Source organism: Triplophysa dalaica, chromosome 6, assembly GCF_015846415.1.
Source record: "Triplophysa dalaica isolate WHDGS20190420 chromosome 6, ASM1584641v1, whole genome shotgun sequence".
NCBI classification, from domain to species: Eukaryota; Metazoa; Chordata; class Actinopteri; order Cypriniformes; family Nemacheilidae; genus Triplophysa; species Triplophysa dalaica.
The window spans coordinates 537,528-549,792 of record NC_079547.1 but is presented as its reverse complement, the minus strand read 5'-3'; the positions used below and the strand labels follow the sequence as shown (position 1 = coordinate 549,792).

Below are 12,265 nucleotides of genomic sequence, written 5' to 3'. Positions count from 1 at the left end.
ATTAAAATGAAAGTACAAATAAATGTAGAAGGAAAGTTCCCAGAGAGTGACTGTGCGCTCTGTCACCTGAAATATGACGATCCAGGCGTATCCGATGTTGTCGAAGTTGATAGCTCCTTTGTGTGGGTTTTTGTGACCCGTGCTGCAGCGTGTGTAATATTGATTCCAGTTGACACAGAGTCCAGGAATGAGAGCGCTGGTGTTCAGGAAGGGTTCAGTGGTCAGGCCCAGCGTCTGATGAACAACATCCTCTGCATCCAGGCAACACTGATGTCCGGACACACGACGAGCCGGCACATCACCGCACGACATGATGCCATTATCCTGCGGCAGAGAACAGATGAAGGGCCGCTCGTCTTCCTCATCCAGTGAGTAGTACTGAGCTGGAAGTGACACGCCCGTCGACCTTAAAACACAAAACAGTTAGCATCAACGCATGAAACACAGGGTACAATTTGTACAATCATCTCTATTTTTGTCTTATGTTTCTGTCAGCTGGTCTGATGTGTGGGCTTTATCATGACACGTGTCATGTGACACTGACTGACTGAAGTATCTTACTGTCTGTACACACAAGTGTGTACTGCAATGATTAACAATATAGAAAAAGCAAAATATAAACACAAAATTGAACTTCAATTAAATGTGTTCTTGAATGTTTACTTTTTTTACATTTACATTTTTTAGTCATTTGGCAGACGATTTTATCCAAAGCGACTTACAGTGCACTTATTACAGGGACAATCTCCCTGGAGCAACATGGAGTAAAGTGTCTTGCTCAAGGACACACTGGTGGTGGCTGCTGGGATCAAACCAGCAACCTTTGATTTACCAGTTCAGTGGTTTAACCCACTAGACCACCATCTCACTTAATCCATCTGCCATCTTGGATAGAGCTTGTGGCACTGCATTCTGGGATGGCTGTCTCTAGATGCTAAGAATATGAGTAATATGATGTAAAGTCAGCGTCATTATGTCATTATCCTCCTTAAATAAAGTGCTGCCACAGCACATGAAGTTTACTGTACAAACACTGACACACAGGTGTCAAATACACACACTCACAGACACACATGCACAGACTCACATGCGCAGACACACACACGCAGACACACACACGGATACACGCAATCTCATACACACACACGCAGACAGACGCAGACACACGCGCAGACACGGACAGACACGCAGACACACACCACACCTGCAGACACACCCAGACACACATGCACAGACACACATGCACAGACTCACATGCGCAGACACACACACGCAGACACACACACGGATACACGCAATCTCATACACACACACGCAGACAGACGCAGACACACGCGCAGACACGGACAGACACGCAGACACACCTGCAGACACACCCAGACACACATGCACAGACACAGACTAAAAGACACACATACACACAGACACACACACGCAGACAGAGTGTTTAACCGGAGGGTCAGAGATTTTATCAGCTAGCTCTCTCTGTGTGTAAATCCTAAATGCTGCATTGAGCCGTTTTTAATAAACCCTTAGAGCACATCACAGCAAACAAACAGATCAAAGTCTGAGAGTAAATGAAATGATATTTATGAAGATTACAGAGGACAAACATCATCCAAGAGAACATAAGCCTGTATTCCTCTTTCTTTTAGACGGTCACTTAAAGCGTCTCCAGACAGTGGAAATGAATCTGTAAGATCACAAAGAACGCTTCAGTCTCTGTCAGGTGACGATAAACATGATTCTGTATGGAGAAGAAACCTCACAATAAACTGACACACACATCTCTGCTCCACACATTAACATGATTAACATGAGCATCACATTTCATTTCTGAGGTTTCCTCCTCATATCTCCAGAAGAACATCTGATCACATCTGCTCAAACAGCATATTGTCTTTAAACCACGTAAAATACAAACAAGGAAAAAAAGAGCCCAGATAGCTTCAGATCACTGCCAACATACAGAGAAGAGCTGAGACTCATTTAAAAACACAGAATAACAACAAGAGCTAGTACACAACACCACAGAGCACATGACAGGCTTCTTTCATACAGTAAGATTAAAATAGATGCATTCCTATAAAGTATGTACAGATTTATTGATCTTAATATATATATATTTGTTTGGAAACAGATCAGGTCAGTCATTTGTTATGGCGATTCACACACTGAGTTCCTCTGATGACACAACATAACACAACAGACAAGAGATAAACCATCAGAGAATAAGAGATCTCCTTCTGGACAATAGAGGTCACACAACACCACACATACTGCTAACAAGAGAGAGAGAGAAAGACAGACAGAGAGAGAGAGAAAGAGAGACAAAGAGAGACAGAGATAGTGAGTGAGAGAGGGAGAGGGAGAGAGAGAGAGAGAGAGAGAGAGACAGAGAGAGAGAGAGACAGAGCGAGAGAGAGAGAGAGAGAGAGAGAGAGAGAGAGAGAGAGAGAGAGAGAGAGAAAGACAGAAAGACAGAAAGAAAGAAAGAGAGAACCTCTATCACGTCTGTGTTAAGACTTTATATCTTTTTTATAATAAACCTACAGCAGCTCTTTAATGAATCTATGAGTCCCTTTGTCAAAGCTTAACCCAGCTCTGAAAGAAACACACACACACTCCATTGCATATGACATAAGAAGGTCAAAGTCATAATTCTCCTAGCAGTCCCTGATACACAGAGCAACATTAACGGAGAACACAAGAAAGAGAGAGACAGAGTGAGTGAGAGACAGAGACAGAGAGAGAGACAGAGAGAGTGAGAGTGAGAGTGAGAGACAGAGACAGAGAGAGAGAGAGAGAGAGAGAGAGCAAGAGAGAGAGAGAGAGAGAGAGAGAGGAGGAGTATAAAATCTATCCTAAATTAACTGGCTCTCTGTTAATGAAACTGAGAATTACTGAACAAACATGAAACTGTGAGTCACAGCAACTTCTGAGATAAGTATACATCAATAAACATTTCCACTGATAGAACAAGCACTGATGAGCTCAGCAGATGTCATTAATTACAGTAACAGAACCTTGTGTCAGTTACTGCAGGTGTAAGAAACATGAATGAATGTGATACCACAAACCACACCAGAGGGAACATACACAAGAAACTCATTCCACAAACAACCTACAGCTCAAAGAAGAAACCAAATGGAACCAGAGAAAAGTACACAGAACCAGAGGAACCCACACAGAACCAGCAGAACCCACAGAGAACCAGAAGAATCAAACAGAACAAGAGGAACCCACACAGAACCAGAGGAACCCACACAGAACCAGAGGAAAGTACACAGATCCAGCTGAATCCACACATAACCAGAAGAAACCACACTTAACCAGCGGAGCCAACACAGAACCAGAAGAGCCCACACAGAACCAGAGGAAACCGCACAGAACCAGAAGAACCCGCACAGAACCAGAAGAACCAAACAGAACAAGAGGAACTCACACAGAACCAAAAGAACCTAACAGAACAAGAGGAACTCACACAGAACCATAAGAACCCACACAGAACCAGAAGAACCCACATATAACCAGAAGAACCCACACAGAACCAGAGGAACCCACACAGAACCAGAAGAACCCACATATAACCAGAAGAACCCACACAGAACCAGAGGAACCCACACAGAACCAGAAGAACCCGCACAGAACCAGAAGAACCCACACAGAACCAATGGATCCCACACAGAACCAGAGGAACCCACAAAGAACCAGAAGAACCCACACAGAACCAGAAGAACCCACGTATAACCAGAGGAACCCACACAGAACCAGTGGAGCCCACACAGAACCAGAAGAACCCACATATAACCAGAAGAACCCACACAGAACCAGAGGAACCCACACAGAACCAGAGGAACCCACACAGAACCAGAGGAACCCACACAGAACCAGATGAACCCACACAGAACCAGAACCAGTGTTTGGTTTTGCACAGGTGACAGACATGACACACCAACGATCTGAGATCTCTGTGAGAGTGTTCTGTGTGTGTGTGGACTTGGTTTTTATATGTTAGTGGGGACCTGAACCTGAATACACACCAACTCACGGGGACTCGTGTCACTGTGGGGACCAAAACTGAGGTCCTCACGGGAACAAAAGCTTTTAAATCATACAGAACGATCATTTTTGAAAATATAAAACTTCAAAAAGTTTTCTAGGATCTTTAGGTTTAGGGGATAAAATATACAGTTTGTACAGTATACAACTCATAACACCTATGGACTGTCCCCATGGAGATAATAAAACATACATGTGGGTGTGTGTGTGTGTGTGCGTGCGTGTGTGTGTGTGTGGACTCACAGTGTGAAGTTTTCCTCCGGGTAACAGCGGTTCCGCAGAAGCCCCGCCCACAGCTGTACGCCAATGATCCCGAAGATGAAGAAGACAAAGAAACACAAGAGCAGCACGTTCCCCAACATCGGCAGTGTATCCAACAACAGATTCACTAAAATACGCATACCTGACACACACACACGGAAGAAAATGGTATCACTCACATGTTGCTCTTTCATAGCTGAGGAAATGTGATGTTCTCACTTGTGTCTCAGATTGTTCAGAGAACATCAAAAGAGAATGAAATGAGAGTGTGTGAAATCAAGAAGAGTGTGGAGGTGAAATCATCTGATTTGAGTCAATGTGATGAGAAATGTTTGAGATGATTTTGAGATCTTCAATCATAATGACTTTTGATCTGAGCTCAGTTTGACACACTGTTGATATCTCTTCTTAAAGTCTCATGACAGACACATTTGTCAGATTTCTGACTCGTTATCTCAGGAGAAAAATCTGAGACACACATGAGATTTAAACAAAAGATTTAATCTCACAGATCTCATGCTTGTTCTCAATCTGAAGCTGATCTCAGCAGCTGACTCACTAACACTCACTTCAGTCTCAGTGAGAAACTGAGGAAGGTTTGACACTTTTGTGTGGTGAACATCAACACACAAGATCTGCTGACATCATATCCAACAATCCGCAGAAATAACATTCTCCAGTGGACGGACAGAACGATTGCCGTATGGGTGTGTGTCCACCGAGGCGTTTCTGTCGGCGTCAGGCATGTTTTTCAATTGTTTACGATTTCTGAAAAAGCGCGCAGCTGGCGTCTTTTCCCAGGCTCAGAGCGGCGTTCCACCGGGCGTCAAGAGTGAATAAATGCTCAAATGTGAGCGGATGCTCAGCCTGCAGCGGGTGTTTCAGACGTGTCAAAGCATCTCAGTGGACACAGGAGCTCACAGTTACACACAGCTACACACACATCAACTGCTGATTCACACTTGATCTGCTCCTTTACATGAACATTCAGTGATGATGAGTGATCATCAGAAAAACACATACAGTCAGAAAACTATTAGATTTCACTTCTCTCATTACCATCAGAGTCACGTTCATGTTGATGAGGCTGAATATCACATTGTGTAGATTCTGTGTGTTTGTGTATCTGATGTGATTTATCACAGTCAATACAGTCAGCTCAATACAACAGCAATTTTTCTTATACTGAGCTCAGTGTGTGTGTGTGTCTGTCTGTGCGTGAGTGTTTGTGCATATTGTGTGTGTCTGTCTGTGTGTGCGTGTGAGTGTGTGTGTGTGTGCATGTGTCTGTCTGTGTGTGCGTGTGTGCATATTGTGTGTGTCTGTCTGTGTGTGCATGTGTGTGTGTGTCCGTCTGTGTGTGCATGTGTGTGGGTGTGTGTATGTGTGTGTGTCTGTCTTTGTGTGTCTGTCTGTGTGTGCGTGTGTGTGTGTGTGTGTCCGTCTGTGTGTGCATGTGTGTGTGTCTGTCTTTGTGTGTCCGTCTGTGTGTGTACGTGTCTGTCTTTGTGTGTCTGTCTGTGTGTCTGTGTGTGTGTGTGTGTGTGTGTGTGTGTGTGTGTGTGTGTGTGTGAGTGTGTGCGTACACTGAATGTGAGTACATTTCCTCCTGTGTGTGACAGCAGTACTTAATATCTGACTTCAGTTAGCTGATGGTCCATTGACCAATCATTAAAGAGAATACATTAAAGGCACAGTTCATGACCCTCACACACATGTCACAACTTCCTCCTGCAGAACACAAAAGATGTTTTGAAGAACATTGATAAGCAGACAACACTGAACACAGCACATGTGTGATGTAAATGACGTGTTTTTCATCATATGGAGAAGAGCAGAACCTCTGACGCTTTACAGAAACACATGATGGAGTGGAAGAACAGACAGGTGTGTAAATGAAGTAACACAATCAGAGTGAAGAGAGAGAACCTGGACTCACTGGGAACTCTGTTAATGGCCTTCAGAGGTCTCAACACTCTCACAGTTCTGATGGCTGTCAGATTGACATTCTGAAGATCCAGTGAATACTCCACCACCCTAAAGAACACAACACACAACACACATGTCATTCATATCATGGAGAGACATATAGAAGTACAGGTACACACACACCAGACACACACACACACAAATACAGTTGTGTTCAAAATTATTCAACCCCCACTGAAATTGATTGTTTTGGTCGGTTTGACATTGATTATGATCATTCAGTCATCCTGCTTACAATTAAATCAAAGAGGCACGTGTAGGTCAGACAAATGTAACATAACATTTATAATGAAATAACCACAAATGTATTTTCTGAGCACACATCATTATCAGTTTTATTCAACCCCCAAGTGACATTCAATCTTAGTACTTAGTACAACATCCTTTTACAGTTATAACAGCTTTTAAACGTGAAGCATAGCTTGACACAAGTGTCTTGCAGCGATCTACGGGTATCTTCGCCCATTCATCATGGGCAAAAGCCTCCAGTTCAGTCACATTCTTAGGCTTGCGCACTGCAACTGCTTTCTTCAAGTCCCACCAGAGGTTCTCAATCGGATTTAAGTCTGGTGACTGCGATGGCCACTTCAAAATGTTCCAGCCTTTAATCTGCAACCATGCTCTAGTGGACTTGGAGGTATGCTTGGGATCATTGTCCTGTTGAAAGGTCCAACGTCTTCCAAGGCCTCAGGTTTGTGACGGACTGCATCACATTGTCATCCAATATCTCCTGGTACTGAAGAGAATTCATGGTACCTTGCACACGCTGAAGCTTCCCAGTACCTGCAGAAGCAAAACAGCCCCAAAGCATGATTGACCCCCCGCTATGCTTCACAGTAGGCAAGGTGTTCTTTTCTTCATAGGCCTTGTTCAAACATAGCGTTGATCAATGGGCCCAAACAGTTCTAATTTTGTTTCATCAGTCCACAGAACACTATCCCAAAACTTCTGTGGTTTGTCCACATGACTTTTGGCATACTGCAGTCGACTCTTCTTATTTTTTGGGGACAGCAAGGGGGTGCGCCTGGGAGTTCTGGCATGGAGGCTTCATTACGCAGGGTGCGCCGTATTGTCTGAGCAGAAACTTCAGTACCCACATCTGACAAATCTTTTCTCAGTTCCTCAGCAGTCACACGGGGACTTTTCTCCACTCTACGCTTCAGGTAGCGCGCAGCAGTCGAAGTCAGCATCTTCTTTCTGCCATGACCAGGTAGCGTTTCAACAGTGCCCTTTGCCTTGAATTTGCGAATGATGCTTCCTATGGTGTCTCTTGGTATGTTTAACATCTTTGCAATCTTCTTATAGCCATTGCCCTTCCTGTGAAGAGTAATCACCTGTTCTCTTGTCTTCCTGGACCATTCTCTTGACCTCACCATGTTTGTAACCACACCAGTAAATGTCTAGAAGGAGCTGAGTATCACAGTCATTTTAAAGCTGCCTAATTGGTGTTTATTAGGCTTTATTGCTGCTCCCTGATATCCACAGGTGTTTTCAATACCTGATTGAAAACACTTCATTGAACCTCTGTTCTTCAGAGTGGTAGTCTTTAAGGGGTTGAATAATTATGTCAATGAAGAATTCACAAAAGAAACATTTACTACTGTATTACAAAACTAATTGATGTCATTTTAGTTGCATATGGTTCTTTAAGAAGTCCTTGTAGGATTTCATTCTGAATACAATTTCAAATGTACACTAAATTCCCTAAAACCATTTACAGCATTGGGGCTTGAATAATTTTGAACACAACTGTATACACACGCACACACACACACACACACACACACACACACACACACACACACACACACACAAAACAGTAACTCTATAGTTGCTCATCATCATCATCTCAACTGGACAGTAAGACTCACACTGTTGTGTTCACAGCAGATGGAGAAACAGCTTTAACATGTTACACACAGTGTGCACGTGTGTGCGTCTTTCTAATGAAGTGAATTGTGTGTGTTTGTGCTGTGGGACTCAGTGATGTTTGTTCAGGGACATGAAACAGCTCTTCTTCTTATCTGCAGACAGCTTCTTATACACACATATCTGATACACACACACACACACACACACACACAAGCAGCATTAATTAAAGCTCCATCTGTCCTGCATTTCCACACGTTCATTATAAACTCTGACACCTCATGAAAGAAACGCTATACAATAATGACACAAATTCACACAAACACACAGTCTCACATGGCTTTCTATTTATCAAAACACACATTTTAGAACACACAAACACATATTCACAAATGAAAAACACACATGTGAGGGTGAAAGTTTCCATTAGTTTGTATAGTGAGCTGCAGTGTTTGTGTGACAGCAGTGTGATGATTCTCTCTCACATCATCTGATGATGATTCACGCACGCACACACACACACACACACACACACATTTGTTGCACTGCCATATTCTAATGAGGAACACAACAATACCATAGATGTAAAAACACTGAAATTGTTACTTTACAGAATTGCTAGACGACCAGATGCTGGGGGCAGAGGAAGAATGTTCACTGCAGAACAAGAAACCCATATAGTCAGTATGGTACAAATAATTCCATAAGGCTACACGAAATTCAGCAGCGCATAATTGAGGATGACACCACCTTCCAAAACATACACAACGTGAGCATTTCTGTATTAGGTTGTGTACTTGCCCGCAACAGAATCCGAATGAAACAAATCTACAGAGTACCTTTTGAACGAAAAAGTGAACGTGTAAAACAGCTGCAATATGTGTCATGGGTCATGAGCAGTTTTTTGTGGATGAGGCTGGTTTTAACCTCACTAAGACAAGGAGATGTGGCAGGAACATTATTGGACACTGTGCCATAATCAATGTCCCAAGACAACGTGGTGGTAACATAACCAGGTGTGCAGCTATAAGTCAAAATGGTGTCGTTCACCATCATGCAACCCTGGGCCCATATAACAGTGCACATATTATTACATTCCTGGACACCTTACATTGTCATGATTTTCCAGGGAGAACCCAAGTGCAGGCAAACACAGGGATGAAGGGGTTAACAGGGAATTTATTGCACAAATAACACTATAAAAGGACAAAACAAAACCCACGAGGGGGAAAACAAAACAGGATAAACTATTAACTAAACAAGGACACGGACTAACTTAACTAAGAAAACCTAGACTAGACTAGACTAGACTAGACTAGACTAGAGGAACTGTCCAAGAACAGGCATCTACAGACAGCATCAACTTAGACAGTACAAGTACAGCAACATCAAACAATCAAAGAGGATGATTTAAAGGGAAACAAACACAGGATAAATGGCAAGGGACAGGTGTGGGTAATGAAACACTAATGGGAAGGTAACAAGGAAACGAGATGGCGGGAGACACAGACAAGACATGAGAAAGCGCATGTTAGCCAATATATAAGCAAAGCCATGTCTTTCTCACACAAAACCCAAGGGCTATGCCATGACTCCGCTGCAAGAAAAGAATACACATGACATGATAGCGGAATCATGACATTACATGACATGCTCACTAATGTTCAGAGACCAGATCAGACCAGATACGTCTGATATGTCAAAGTGTGTTAGTATGTATGCATATTGTGTGTGTGGAGCATTTGTATGTCTGTCTTTTGTTGTTTTCACCTTTTCTTGTTTTTACAGGTATATGCCTTTAGTTGTTTTTCTTGTTTTTACAGGTATATGCCTTTAGTTGTTTTTCTTGTTTTTACAGGTATATGCCTTTAGTTGTTTCTCTTGTTTTTACAGGTATATGCCTTTAGTTGTTTCTCTTGTTTTTACAGGTATATGCCTTTAGTTGTTTCTCTTGTTTTTACAGGTATATGCCTTTAGTTGTTTTTCTTGTTTTTACAGGAATATGCCTTTAGTTGTTTTTCTTGTTTTTACAGGTATATGCCTTTAGTTGTTTCTCTTGTTTTTAGAGGTATATGCCTTTAGTTGTTTTTACAGGTATATGCCTTTAGTTGTTTTTCTTGTTTTTACAGGTATATGCCTTTAGTTGTTTCTCTTGTTTTTACAGGTATATGCCTTTAGTTGTTTCTCTTGTTTTTACAGGTATATGCCTTTAGTTGTTTTTCTTGTTTTTACAGGTATATGCCTTTAGTTGTTTCTCTTGTTTTTACAGGTATATGCCTTTAGTTGTTTTTCGTGTTTTTACAGGTATATGCCTTTTAGTTGTTTTTCTTGTTTTTACAGGTATATGCCTTTAGTTGTTTCTCTTGTTTTTACAGGTATATGCCTTTAGTTGTTTTTCTTGTTTTTACAGGTATATGCCTTTAGTTGTTTCTCTTGTTTTTACAGGTATATGCCTTTAGTTGTTTTTCTTGTTTTTACAGGTATATGCCTTTAGTTGATTTTCTTGTTTTTACAGGTATATGCCTTTAGTTGTTTTTCTTGTTTTTACAGGTATATGCCTTTTAGTTGTTTTTCTTGTTTTTACAGGTATATGCCTTTAGTTGTTTTTCTTGTTTTTACAGGTATATGCCTTTAGTTGTTTTTCTTGTTTTTACAGGTATATGCCTTTAGTTGTTTTTACAGGTATATGCCTTTAGTTGTTTCTCTTGTTTTTACAGGTATATGCCTTTAGTTGTTTTTCTTGTTTTTACAGGTATATGCCTTTAGTTGTTTCTCTTGTTTTTACAGGTATATGCCTTTAGTTGTTTTTACAGGTATATGCCTTTAGTTGTTTCTCTTGTTTTTACAGGTATATGCCTTTAGTTGTTTCTCTTGTTTTTACAGGTATATGCCTTTAGTTGTTTCTCTTGTTTTTACAGGTATATGCCTTTAGTTGTTTTTCTTGTTTTTACAGGTATATGCCTTTAGTTGTTTCTCTTGTTTTTACAGGTATATGCCTTTAGTTGTTTTTACAGGTATATGCCTTTAGTTGTTTCTCTTGTTTTTACAGGTATATGCCTTTAGTTGTTTTTACAGGTATATGCCTTTAGTTGTTTTTCTTGTTTTTACAGGTATATGCCTTTAGTTGTTTCTCTTGTTTTTACAGGTATATGCCTTTAGTTGTTTCTCTTGTTTTTACAGGTATATGCCTTTAGTTGTTTCTCTTGTTTTTACAGGTATATGCCTTTAGTTGTTTCTCTTGTTTTTACAGGTATATGCCTTTAGTTGTTTCTCTTGTTTTTACAGGTATATGCCTTTAGTTGTTTTTCTTGTTTTTACAGGTATATGCCTTTAGTTGTTTTTCTTGTTTTTACAGGTATATGCCTTTAGTTGTTTTTCTTGTTTTTACAGGTATATGCCTTTAGTTGTTTCTCTTGTTTTTACAGGTATATGCCTTTAGTTGTTTCTCTTGTTTTTACAGGTATATGCCTTTAGTTGTTTTTCTTGTTTTTACAGGTATATGCCTTTAGTTGTTTTTCTTGTTTTTACAGGTATATGCCTTTAGTTGTTTCTCTTGTTTTTACAGGTATATGCCTTTAGTTGTTTTTCTTGTTTTTACAGGTATATGCCTTTAGTTGTTTCTCTTGTTTTTACAGGTATATGCCTTTAGTTGTTTTTCGTGTTTTTACAGGTATATGCCTTTAGTTGTTTTTCTTGTTTTTACAGGTATATGCCTTTAGTTGTTTCTCTTGTTTTTACAGGTATATGCCTTTAGTTGTTTTTCGTGTTTTTACAGGTATATGCCTTTAGTTGTTTTTCTTGTTTTTACAGGTATATGCCTTTAGTTGTTTCTCTTGTTTTTACAGGTATATGCCTTTAGTTGTTTTTCTTGTTTTTACAGGTATATGCCTTTAGTTGTTTCTCTTGTTTTTACAGGTATATGCCTTTAGTTGTCTTTCGTGTTTTTACAGGTATATGCCTTTAGTTGTTTTTCTTGTTTTTACAGGTATATGCCTTTAGTTGTTTCTCTTGTTTTTACAGGTATATGCCTTTAGTTGTTTCTCTTGTTTTTACAGGTATATGCCTTTAGTTGTTTCTCTTGTTT

General features: G+C 40.6%; 1 pseudogene; it reads right to left on the bottom strand.

Annotated features, from left to right (window-relative positions):
* The window catches only part of LOC130424218 (voltage-dependent T-type calcium channel subunit alpha-1I-like), a 92,295-nt pseudogene that overhangs the window by 21,470 nt on the left and 58,560 nt on the right, over nucleotides 1–12,265 (bottom strand).